The 12,578-nt window shown below is 40.6% G+C and overlaps 1 protein-coding gene across 1 annotated transcript in view; it reads left to right on the forward strand.

Annotated features, from left to right (window-relative positions):
• The window catches only part of LHFPL6 (LHFPL tetraspan subfamily member 6), a 137,760-nt gene that overhangs the window by 58,720 nt on the left and 66,462 nt on the right, over positions 1-12,578 (forward strand). The window lies entirely within an intron of this gene.

Consider the following 12,578-nt stretch of genomic DNA (forward strand, 5'->3'; position numbering starts at 1 on the left):
TGTTTCTTGTCTTGTTTATTAGTATTGTCTATGCCAAAATGCTGAAGCAAAGCACAGAATTAATCTGACCAATTTGTCATTTACTGCTATGACGTTTATTTATTGTACATGGAAGTCCGTGGATGTACCAAACACCATATTATTTAGTGAATATTAACTAAGTAAAGACTGACAAAGTAGCACATATTGGACCTGCCATACATAAAAGGATGGAATCAAAGTTCAGACTAGAAGTTACTTGCCAATTCAAAGTTTCCTGGAATTAGCACAAATTATAAAATAAGTTTGATCCTGCCTCAGAACAAGGTCTAGTTTGTATCTTTGATACCTTCCAACCCAATGTTTTATGATTCTGTAGAGTCAGTGTAAAAATATAATGGAGCAGTTGAGCATTTCACCTGGCAGATCAAAAAGGGCAGAAAGATGAAATGACACCAGGAAGTGGTGTCAACAGAAGAACATGAGATATTAGGCAAAAGCATTTCCTGTTTTATGTCCTTTATCTCCTGCTGAAAGTTCTTCCTTCTCTGTAGTTCCCTCCTCTTCTGTATTTCACATATGCTATACTGATTTTCTGACTTGTAGTTGTGACACTTCTATTACCCTTAACATCACTCAGTGGTGTAGCTCACACAGGTGTCACTTGTCAAACAAACCCAATTGTGAAAAGGGAATAATGAAGTGGGCAAGAATTTATTCTCATTCTCGTCTTTAAAGAGGTATGGCTGTTGCATGTCACCTTCATGGTTTTGAGTTATTCTTTCTTGCTTTTTATTTGTGTTCTATGCAATGTCTTCTGCTTTGTTTTCCAGCTAGTTTATGAGTTTTATGCTTCTTAATTGCAACACCCTGTATTTGTTGGTTTTTCATGGGCAAACAGATGGAAAGTCAAAACACATTCACCTGGTGGTGCCAAGCACAGAATTCATCACTGCTAGATTTAATATAATGGTCTTTGCAGAAACAAATTGCTGCTACCAGTGCAACTGATGCATGCAAAGAAAATCATCTTGTAAACACACAATCAAGAGAACTAAGACACATTTTCTTTTTCTCCTTCCTTCTCTCTCTTAATATATACCTTTTGTATCTAATGTCTTTGCCCATAGAATGAGCATCTCTTGTTGTTTTCTCTCTCCTCACAGCCTTGAATAACAAATACAAGCTGTATTAGCATAAACCCTACTTGGTGGCTTTGTTTGCAAAACAACAGCTATTCTCATATACTGTCCACATGTTGACAGACCTCAGAGTGTTAAAATTCTGTTCTTTCATTTAAAAGTTTTTTTTCTGCCTGCTTTGTGTCAGTGTTACAGCCCTGTACCTGTGGCTGTGGCTGCAATAGGGCTTTTGTTTCTGCTGTGGAGTTGTTGGGGCTAGTGCTTACTCTGCTGTCTCCTGCTTCTGGTGAAATCGATGGTTTCAGGTCCTCTTTGATCTGTGTTAATTACAGAGGGGCATGAAAGCAATGTTAATTGCTTAGCTTCTTACTCTAGTTCTTGTCCTCAGAAATGCGTTTCTCCTCCCATATTGACTTTGTGGATGCAAACACATGGGTTTTATCCACTGGTGGACTGTGCCCTTGGCCAGTTCTCTGTGACCAAATTTGAGCAGCAAGTCATTCTGCTCAGTCATGTGCTGACAGGTGTAAAAGCAGGCTCCTCACTTCAGAATTGCTTCCTGTTGGGTGTGAAACCTGAGCAAATAATTCTCTTTCAAAAGAGAAAGCTTATATTGTTTTCTGGATGTTTATACCCCACTGTATAGGAATTAATCTCTCTATTATGGGCAATATTAATAATTGACAGAGGGCAGGAAATGCAAACAGCTTTAATCTTAGCATCATACATTTATTTAACAACGGCGTATTCATTTTTAATGGCATTATGGATTTTTAAGTAGGGAAAAAAATGTTCATTCTCTCACTGGGGTGTGATTGAGCTCTTACATTCCTACATGGGAGAAAAAGGTCAGACCTGACCTTGAGGCATTTAAGCAAAATCTTAGATAGTCATGATAGTATTGAAATCTACTAATTCTTGTAGAAGTATCTTCAAAGGAAACTGTGATAGGGTGCAATCACTGGAATGTATTTATTGTAGGTCTTTGAATTGCTACCTAAACACTTAGCAAGCAAGATAGAACCTCAGACAATCTTTATTAAGTATTCCATTCTTTGAGGACCAGGTCTTAGACTCTGCCACCATTTACTAGAATTAATGGCTTTTAGGAAACCATACTAGCAAAAACCTCCAAGTTAACTCCCAAAGCCAAACATGATGTGAGAGTCTACTGTATTGCAGAGTCTACCCTGCTATTCTGAAATAATCAATCTTGTATCTCTAAGTGCCTCAAATACATTTGAATATATAGGCTGTAGAAAGCTCTTCTTATCAGGCTTGAACATCCCCTTCTTGCACTAAATACTCTCCAGCCCAAGCTGTTTCACTTAAGTCTTTTTCATTGGCACTGAGCATTCCCCGTCCACAGCTCTTAGAGGCCCCAGCCTTGTGCTGGTGTTTGTGAGACTGCATAGTGAACTGAGCCAGGGAACTGGTCTAGCTGAAAAAAAAACCAACAATCAAACCAGGGAAGAAGGTAAGAAATAAAGGTCATGGGATGCCCTGCATTTGCTCTCTGTGTGGCACACACAGATCACTGGAGGTGGAGGAGAGGAACATGCTTAAATGACATTGCTACAAGTTGTCTAAGCCCATCCTTAGGATGGAGCCCTTCAATGATGGCACAGTTTTCGTTGGTCATCTTAGAACATAAATTCCTAGATCTGGGCTTGCTAGATGTCCTTCAGAAGAGCTTCTGCAATCATGGAGACCTAGTCAAACTGTGCTTGATGGCAGGTCAGCTGGAGGGCGCTGTCGTGCAATGCTCACCAGCAGCAGTTGTCTCTAAAGGGGTCACAAAGTCATGTTTAGCATCTCTCCAGCTGAGAAGACACCTTACCATTATCTTCCAAGATGACCCTAGAGAAGTTAAACCTTATATCTTGTATCTTGCATTTTAGCTAATTGTTCATAAAACAAATGTATAAACACTTGCCTGCCTCCAATATGACATGAGAGGCATAGCAAGCAGAGGTGGCTGGGGGCTTTCTGAGGAAACACAAATTCATTTCATCACAATCAGATGTGAGAAGCTTTGGCTCAGGTCTTTGGTCTGAATCACTTGATTTTGGGACATCAGTTGCAACCTTCTAATGAAGACAGAAACCCTTACCAACCTGTTTGCTGGCTGCTGTAGGAAAAGAGTGCTTAGGGGTTTGGTGTTGGCATTTCATGATTTTTCAGGAAGCAATACTGAGATAATTCTAGAGGAGGACAGGAAACAATTTTGAAATCTGAAGTCTTTTTGAGGATGGAAAAACATGTTTCCAAATCATAATCCTGAACAGGCAAAAATCTGGGGAGGGTTTTAGGTGCTGTGAGGGATGTAAGTGATGATAAAGTGTTAGCATGCACACACTGGTTTTATTTTCCCACTCTTGGATTACCTTTGGCCTGGAGATGTAACAAAAAAGTCTATTGCATACTTCGGCATGGAAATATTTATATAAATGTGGGCAGAAGCTGAAGTTGCCTGCAGCTGACTATGGGTAGTAGCTTGTGTTTATTTTCTGGTGGTTGTCTTAGACAAAGTCCTTTGGGGATCAGGGGCTTTCCCAGCTAGAGGTAGACTATCAGGGCCAAGATAGGAATTGTTCCACAGTGGAATGCAATACAGATGCTTCCAGCTCAGCTTCAGAAGGACTATTTCTACCAAGCTTTACTCCTATGAGTAAGCCTTCCTTGGACTAATTGTCTCATTGGATTTCAAGGAAAAACATTTTCATGTAAGTGGTGAGGTCTTGTGCCTTCACTCTGGTTTGGCCAGATGCAGAATAGCAGCATAGCTGCAGAATCTGCAAAACTGCTCTAGTGCCGGGTTGTGTTTGAGTTTAGCATGCCTTCTTTTGTAGCATATTAACTCAAAGGCCTGCAATAAGATTGAGCTTAAGAACATTACTTCAACGTGACTGTCAGGGCTTCCAGATCAGAGCAGATAGTGGTCTTAACTCATACTACAATTAGTGGAGCTCAAGAATATGCATACCAGTCTGTTAGATATGCACTAAACATCTCTCTCTGTTGTATAATTGGACAAGATTGTACCTAACATCAACTACCTTGGAGGATGTGTGCCCCTGCAGTGACAAAATACTCTTACTTGGCCAGTGAGATCCCACAGAGAGTCCTCACAGAGACCAAACCCAGATATCCTATCCTCCCTAAATTCCCCCTAAACTCCTGGCCACAACTGTCTCTGCCTAAGCAGGATTGTCAGCATAATTTAAAAATAAGATAAAGTACAAACGGAGGCACCTTCTGAATTAGTGGAGAGCTGTCTAACAATAGAGAACTGTCTCTAAAGTCCTGCCATTGTTCCCGAGAAGAATGATTTTGTCCAGTCCCAGTTTTGCTTAAGGAGAGATATCAAAGAAAGGAGTGAAAGAAAGATGAGCTATTGTAAGCATGAACACTTTCATTTCCCTTCATCCAGAACACTGAAATCTGTAGGAATCTTGTGTATGTATGTGGCAGCAGAATTGCGTCTCATCATTTGTAGCTTCTGTGTCCTTTTGGGGCTTTTTTGCCCTCATTTTGAACTCCTCCAGTCCTTTTAAACTCTTGAATAGATGTGGTGACACAATGGCTTTCCCTGCCCCCGTCACTGCCATGATCCCTCTGATAATTTTGTCTACTGAACCCCATCTGTACCCTCAGGCCAAAGTTTAAACTGGGTGTTGACTGGAGCCCTTTCAGCTGTGTTTGATAGGATTGTACTGCTTTGGAGCCATGTTAAAGCTGATATATAGCTCAATCTACACTGCCCACAAAAGGTAATTGTTCAATTTTATTTTTATAGTGCTTAAATTTACAGCAGGTAGTTAGTTTTTGTATAGGCTTATGCATTTCAGATGGCAAAGCCCCATCATTTTAGTGCACAGGTTTCGTGTAGCCACCTGCAGACTGTATTTTAAAAAGCCTGATGATTTTTTGTTCTGGGTTCTGGGACAACTTGCTACACCTGTGGTTTAATATGATATAGCATTAATTATACCCTACAGGCAACTATGCAACTTTTGTCTTTGCCTCTGAAAGGAATGTTTTAGAGGTGTCCAACCACTTTAAGCGGGGAAGGTGTGTGGGGGGAACATACTCTACGTTATTACTTTGCCATTCTTCAGCAATAGACTGGCCATTGCTATGTTGTGATGGTTCTGCAGCTCCAGGAATTGCATGTGAATTTTTCCTTGCAATGGCCTTGCAATTAAAATTGCATTACTGGGGTCCCAGGTATATTATGAACTTAAAGACTAATCCAACCTTTGAACACCACCACATGACACACTAAATTCAAGCAGATAAACCTTAGGAGACACTAAAAGAAAAAGAAGTTGCTGGCTTTAGTGAGAGACTTGGATCACAGTCACCTAGATTAGACGGCAAAGCATCAGAAGGTAAAGCAGTTTGGCTTTTAGAGGAGACTTCACAATGTTGCTTAATTTAATGGTACTCCATTTAGTAGTAAATGCTAGAATGAGAGTCTATGGGGTGTTTCTTGTTGTCTTCCCCATGCCAAAGTCTTATGTCTTTGTCTGGTGGCCCACTTGAGCATTACACAGGAGCAAACAACTGTCTATTCTGATGCTGCAGGTGAATTTAATCTAATATCCTCTCACCATAATGGTTAGTGCATCTGAAAACACTTCTGGATGCTTCATATTGGTGCTAAAGGGAAGATCACTTGCAAAACTGTATTAGTTGGGAACATATGTGTCATACAAAATACCTTGTGCTTTTCCTTCCCATACCTTGGTTGCTGCTGAAAGGTTAGCATAAATAATTTCTTTAATGCTAGCTGTTGCTTTTGTCTCTGTATTATTAATAAATTCAATAACCAACAGCTCTAGCATGGAATTTGTTTGCGTCCTGCTGCTAATGTTTTGCTACAGGGAAAGCAAGCTGACTATCTTTGATCTCAGTCTCTTAGCCACTTTCCAATGCGTGACGAAATGTTACCTCTCATCCCATGACTACTCATTTTTTATGAGTCTCTAGAGAGGGACATGGTCAAAAGCTTTTGCAAGTTTAAATAAATGGCCTCTGGTGGTTGCTAAGGGACAGGGTATTTTAGCTCTCATTGTGAAACATGCGAAATATAAGAGTATTTGCAGGCCAAGCTTTCTTAGTCCCCCAGCCACAGGACGGGGATTCAACTCAGCTGCCTTTAACTGTCTGCATGCCAGCTGCCTAATCTGAGTTAGTTATCTGGGCTATGTCTTTAGTCACTGTAGAGGGAAAGAAGTACCTCCAAAGGGGAATTAATTTCATCCTAAAGAGGTATGTTTATAGGTTTCATTTGCTGAGATGCTGACTTCAGTGGCAAACCTGGCTTAAGTAGTTTCTGCTTCTGAATTTGCAGTTCCCATCCCTTTGGATATGCTGGTACAGCTGTTGCTGGGACCATGCTGGAAGAGGGAAATGGAATGGATTTGTCTTATTTTTAACCTCACAAGAGACTCTTACGGAAATTAAGGACATGGTTTTGCAAGGCCTCTGAGCTGATTTAATGGCTAATTGACACTGAAAGGTGAAGGTCTGTGTCTCTGACAGGATGGTCTGGTCCTCCCTTACATGTCCAGCTATGTGTTTCCATCCTCTCTCTGTGTCGGCACAAAGCTCCTGTACTTGCATGATGGACTTGTCAGGGAAACTATCAAACAGAACAGGAGCACTACCAAGCATAATAATTTTTTTAGCTATATTATGACCTTGATTTTGTTGTTGTGCCTACCAGAATGAAAGCACTGATGGTCACAGAAGAGAGTGTGAAGGAGGTTGGGCCCGACCATTTGGAAGTAGTGTGTATTTTCATGGATGCAAAATGACTCATGAAACCAGACACTTCATAGTCGCTGGATGAGAGTTAAGGTCATGTCATGCTTTAAAGCAGGTTGCCCATGACAGTACCAGATATTCAAAACCCGACTGGACACTGTCCTGGGCAACTTGGTCTAACTGGCCCTGACTGAGCAGACGTTTGGGCTAAATGATTTCAAGAGGTGCCTTCCAAACTCAACAGTACAGTGATTAGGGACTGCTCCAAACAAAGGCACTTATTATGCTTGTCAAATCAGTGGTAACATTTAAAGCATGGTCCCATAATAGCTGTAATGGCAGGATTGAGAAGTACAAACCGGACCACAAAAGTGTGAAAAATTGACTTGAGGGTGGTAGGGAATGGAAATCTTATAAACAATTTTTGATGCTGCAGTCAGCATGTTGTTGAGCAACCTTTATAATAGTTTGGAGCAATTTTGTTCACTCCAGGCACCTATTTCACTTTGCTGATTGTAGGGGGAGACTTGATGAGTAGCTTAGATTTAATAGCTAACTTTCATACAACTAAAGTTTGTCAAGATGAGTGTTACTGTAAGCTGCTGCTTGTCAGGGCTACTTGAGGCCCTGAATGCAGCAGTTGTGAAGGATTGATTACTATAGCCTCAGAAAACTCAGGTATAGTAATAATATGGTAAAATCATTTCACTCCTGGGTCTGTTTTTTTTAATGTTAATGTAATGCTTCGAAAACTCACCTGATCACTGCACTTTCCTGGTTTCCTATATCAAACTGATTTAAGTGGAGACTCCATTTGGACATCAGAAATGATGTGGTAATTTGGTATGCTCAGAGACTCTTTGCTTATTTAAAAAGAATTAAGGCAATGAGTGAGCCATCCATTATTTATTGATAGCTCTTAAGAAAGCACTATGGTAGATGTCTATTGCAAACAGACATATCATGTGATTGAGAAATTAAAGTCTGCGGTTGACACTTTCTAAAAATTGTTTCAAATGGTCTTTCAAAAGGAAAAGTTTCCAATCTTTGACAGCTTTGAAAGGATTGCTTTGGAAGCTCTTTCTAAGTTGCATAAATGGCTATTTCCAGATGGCACCAAAAAGCCACATAAATTCTTCTACATCCTCAGATGCCCAGATATTGTACATACTTCTTGAATAAGGAAGGCCAGAAGGTAGATAACCTACCTTGCGCATAACCTACCTCTCATTGCATCTTTAGGGATGAATTGTATCCTTGGTTCAGTGTCTAGGAGAGAACAGGACTTAGAGCCTACCTTCTTCACACCACCTTCATGACTTACTGATCTTCAGGTACTTCCCAAAAGCAGAACCTCCTTAGAGGGGCTGCAGATGTGGTGAGTCACAGTAAAGAAGGGATCCAAGAAGAGGTGCCGTTCCCTTCTCTATCTATAGAGTTCTGAATCCCAATTTTGCTTGCCAGTTTAAGTTATAACAATATAGGGCTAAAAAAATGTGTTGGGGACTCATTATCCTAGCTTTGAATGCTTGCTGCATAATAATTGTGTCTGAAATAGATGTCTAGATACACTTTATACTCTAAAGCAAGAAGAAGGCACTTCTGGGCTCTGGTTCATCTGTCCCATTTTAATCATCCTACTTTGGTGCAGAAACTCCAGTTTGTACACCAAACAGTTTCTGTCAGTTGACTGCAAAGGAAGTTCACTAGGTGAACAGATCAGATGAGGACATTCACATGGAGCTGCGTCCTCTCTCGGTGTATAGCAACTGCGGCACACGAGTGTAGTCTGCCTTTCTGCATGTGTCTGAAAAACCAGTCTCTTCTGCAGAGATCAGGTTGTTGCAACCCAGCACATATAATAAAAACTTGAATTCGACTGGATTTCAGGAAATGAGAAAATCGGTGTGTGGCTGGAGGAAGAGTGTAAAGGAGGAGGCTTTACGGTTTAATAGGACCAAGACAAATACAGCTGCTGGCCTGTTCTTTAGACTCCTGGAAAACAGGTCCAGTCTGTTGTTCCTATGAGCATTTCACTAAAAAATGCAAACTCCTTGCCAGGTGAGATATTTGCTTTTGTCTTTCTGCACAGTGTGGAGCCATTCAAATTCATATTCCTCTCTTCTATTTGTATACCTTGCAACACTTTCCACTTTTTCCAAAGTATCTTACCACTATGCAGAAGGGTCAGTCAGTGCAGCCTTGAGCCAACTGAAGATTCTCCATCTGTATTTGGAAATCACATAGCTGCTGTGTCTCTACATAATTAGTTCAACACTGTGCCAGACTAATAGGACTACATAGCTTCCAGATTATATCTGACTGGCTCGGAGAGATGGAGACATCAAAAATTTAAGCATGTACTGTGCTGGACTGAGGAATGTGTTTGTGATATCAAACACGTTTTTTGTTTGTTTTTTTTTTGTTCCATTGGGTGTTGTGTAAAAGAATTAAATGAAAACAGTCATTAGTGAGATGAGGTCTACTTTCTCTGTAACTAGTCATGGCCCAGCACTGAAGTCCCAGGCTCACTCCTAAGAGGAGATTTGAATTTTGCTACTGGGTTCTTTTCTGCTATAAATATCACTAACTGTATTTTGTGTAGGCAGTCTTTGTTTTTATTGCATTGGTATCTGACTAAAACTGAAAGCTTGTAATAAGGAGGAAATCAAAGGACATAAACCCAAGGTACCTTTTTAGTTTCTGAGGGATTTTGAAGGACCAGTTGTTCTGCACCAGTGTGGGAAATGCTGCAGTTTGTCTTAATATGTAGCAATATCAGAAGCATTCAATCTCAGAAAGCATCTGGTTTCCACTGGAAGAAAAAAATAAAATTAAGTACCCATTGTGGGTTTTTTTAATACAGGGTTATTTTCCTTTCACAAAACCTGGATATTTTCAAGGAAGACTTTCTATCTTCAGTCACCCATAACAAACAAATGAATTTTTGCTTTTGATAGTGGAAGCCCAAGAGGATCCTTGTCTCCTGACTTTTCCCATGGAAGAGGAGCTGATGACCAAAAAAATCTCTAATCTCAGACTCCTCTGAGGAGTTTCTTGGACCTTTTTTAAGCTTTGCTTATAACAAACATTTTTAAAATGATGAATCGGCAAATTCTGCAGAAAAGACTAGTTTAGTGGATTTTTTCTATCACCTTTTTTTCTGCTGAAGTCACTGGCATTGCTCCTATTTATATAAATGGAATCAGGATTTCATCTGCACCTGTGATGGTAATATTGTATCTATAGTTTTGCTGTGTGTAGGCTTTTAATGAAAATACTATTGTGAGGAATCTAATTTTCTTCTCCCGTCATTAGCCTATGTAGGGAAACAAGACATTAGCACTGTGGACTGTGATACAGCAGGTTAACAAAATCATTTGCATTTTAGGCTAATGAAGTGTTCCCAAAAAAGTTGCAATCTTGTCAGTACCTGCTGCTATACTTCTGTTAATTTATGAAAAATTAACAGAAGGTTAATTTTTAACAGGTTCTGGACACCCTGCTTATGTATTTTTGGTGATGTCTTATGGAGCATGAGGAGAAGTGTATACTGTTAGGAAGAAAAGTGAGTGGACTCCAAGGTGACATGGTCAGTCTACATCAGCCTCTTTGGAGCTGAAGGAATTGGTATTTCTAAAGAATCACTGAGGAGAAGTTTATGTTTTCTGTGATAAATAGCAGTATAGCCCAAGTGCTGTAGTTCAGAGCTCAGATGACAAATTACACTAGAAACTCACCTGTCCAGAACAACCATCCAAATCCCTGGGAAAGCCTCAGCTCCCATTGTTGCCACAGGAAAAACTTTTCTTTGTACATGTCCCTTTTCTTTGACAGGAAAGCCCTCACTGTGAGAGGCAAAGCAATGGTTATATGGTCCAAAGTGTCCAGATGAGCGACGCTCCCTGACAAGGATGGGCTTTGTCTCAGGTGACTTCAGCTTCCTGGAGGTCAAACATCAACTCTAAAGCTGTGGTTCCTTGAATATTTCTCTTGTCAGTAGTGCTGCTTTACAGCAGTCCCTGTTCTGACTGCTCACTGTTGCTCCCAAGTTTCTCCTTTTGATGGGTCCATACTGCTCTTCAAGTGGTTATGCACTGAAATGCATTAATCTAATTTGAGGGCGGGGGGAGACAACCATACAGAACAAGCTTTGTATTTCTTTTTCCCCCCCTGTGTTTTTCAGCTGGACTAGTTCTGTTGTCTGCTCCACAGAATATTGTCTTAAAAAGCTGGGCCAACATCTCTGAGGAGCAGTGAAGTTCGGGGAGAAGGGAGGGAAGATGGAAATATTGTGTGCTGCCAGTGCCAAAACTTTAAACTGATGTTTAGGATACCTATCTCACAGCATGGGAGGAATCACATTCCAGAGATGCCTCTCTCTATCTGTTGGCTGTACATACAGATTAAGCAACTAACTTAGATGAAGGAAGCTATTCAGTTGCCAAAACATAGGTGCCTACTCCCCATTGTGTGCTTTAGGGCATTGGCCTCTGGCTCACACTCTGGAAGAGTATGTCCTGTGTCATTGCTGCCAGGTCTTTGCAGATATCTTACCTCTGTAAAGATGTCTAAAATGATACTGAATGTCTGTGTTTGGGCCCCTGAATTGTCGAAAAGTTCTATTTCAGTGTTTCAGCTAACTTCAGTTAACTAAGTATGTGAAGAGCTCTTGCCAGTGTATGCATGCAAAGACTACCCTTGTGGACCTCCTCTCCCATCCTTTATTACCTAGTCTGGCGTGGTGTGCAGGAGGGTTCATCATCTCTTTCTTCTAGTGAATGATGGGGAGCAGAATCCAAAAAAGCAAATGTGAAACCAGTGCAGCCAGGAGTAACTAATAGCCCATCCCTATTTTTTGTTCTAGTGACTGGAAAGAAGGGAAAATAGCTTCAATTATCCTTGTATTAAATTAATTTTTGTCAACTTTGCAGTGAAATAAAGGAACAGCTTCCAAGGAAGGCATAAACTCCAAAGGACAGCAATGAGGAGGTCTCATGACCATTGCCTCTCTTTTCTTTGCTACCCTTCATATGGACATAATCTGTGGTCTTGTGAGCATGTGTCCGTGGCTTTCAGCAGCATCCCCCAGAAAGAATAATTATTCTACTTATGCACCTGAGAAGTAATTTGCTGCTGCCCTGAACTAGCAGTAAAGATTCTCATGTTACTGGGTAGTACGCTTGAAGGCTTCACCTGTTCCCATTCTTGCCTGTCTACCACATCTGTAAAGGGTGGGGACATCTTTTATTCTGTGCCTACATAAGCCACAGGAGGAAAATGAGGACCAGAGGAGTTTCTTATTCCCTTGAAAGAACCTGTGGTCCAAGCTGTAGTCTCAACCAGTGCACATACTTTTAGTTCATTTGTAAAGGGTCATTTTTGCTAATGAACTTTCTCAGAAATTTCCCTCTTGCTTTACAGTGCATCCGTAGAAGGCCCATGAGATTAAAATCCTTGTGCATGGCATGAAAGATGGGACCTGCTTTAATTGTAATGTGTTGTTTGCTGACCATTAAATAAAGATGAAATAAATTGTCCCATTTCCTGTCTCTGAGGCTGGTTGTTTGAGCATATTACTCATCTGGGGAGAGTGCATTGTATTGCCAAGGCTGAGAGCACACACATTTATCATTAGTAACAGCACAGGGATGAGTTGCTTTCCTGTAGCCTTGTCTTTTG

This window comes from Manacus vitellinus, unplaced genomic scaffold (genome assembly GCF_001715985.3).
Source record: "Manacus vitellinus isolate BGI_N305 unplaced genomic scaffold, ASM171598v3 scaffold_2_pilon, whole genome shotgun sequence".
Taxonomy (NCBI): domain Eukaryota; kingdom Metazoa; phylum Chordata; class Aves; order Passeriformes; family Pipridae; genus Manacus; species Manacus vitellinus.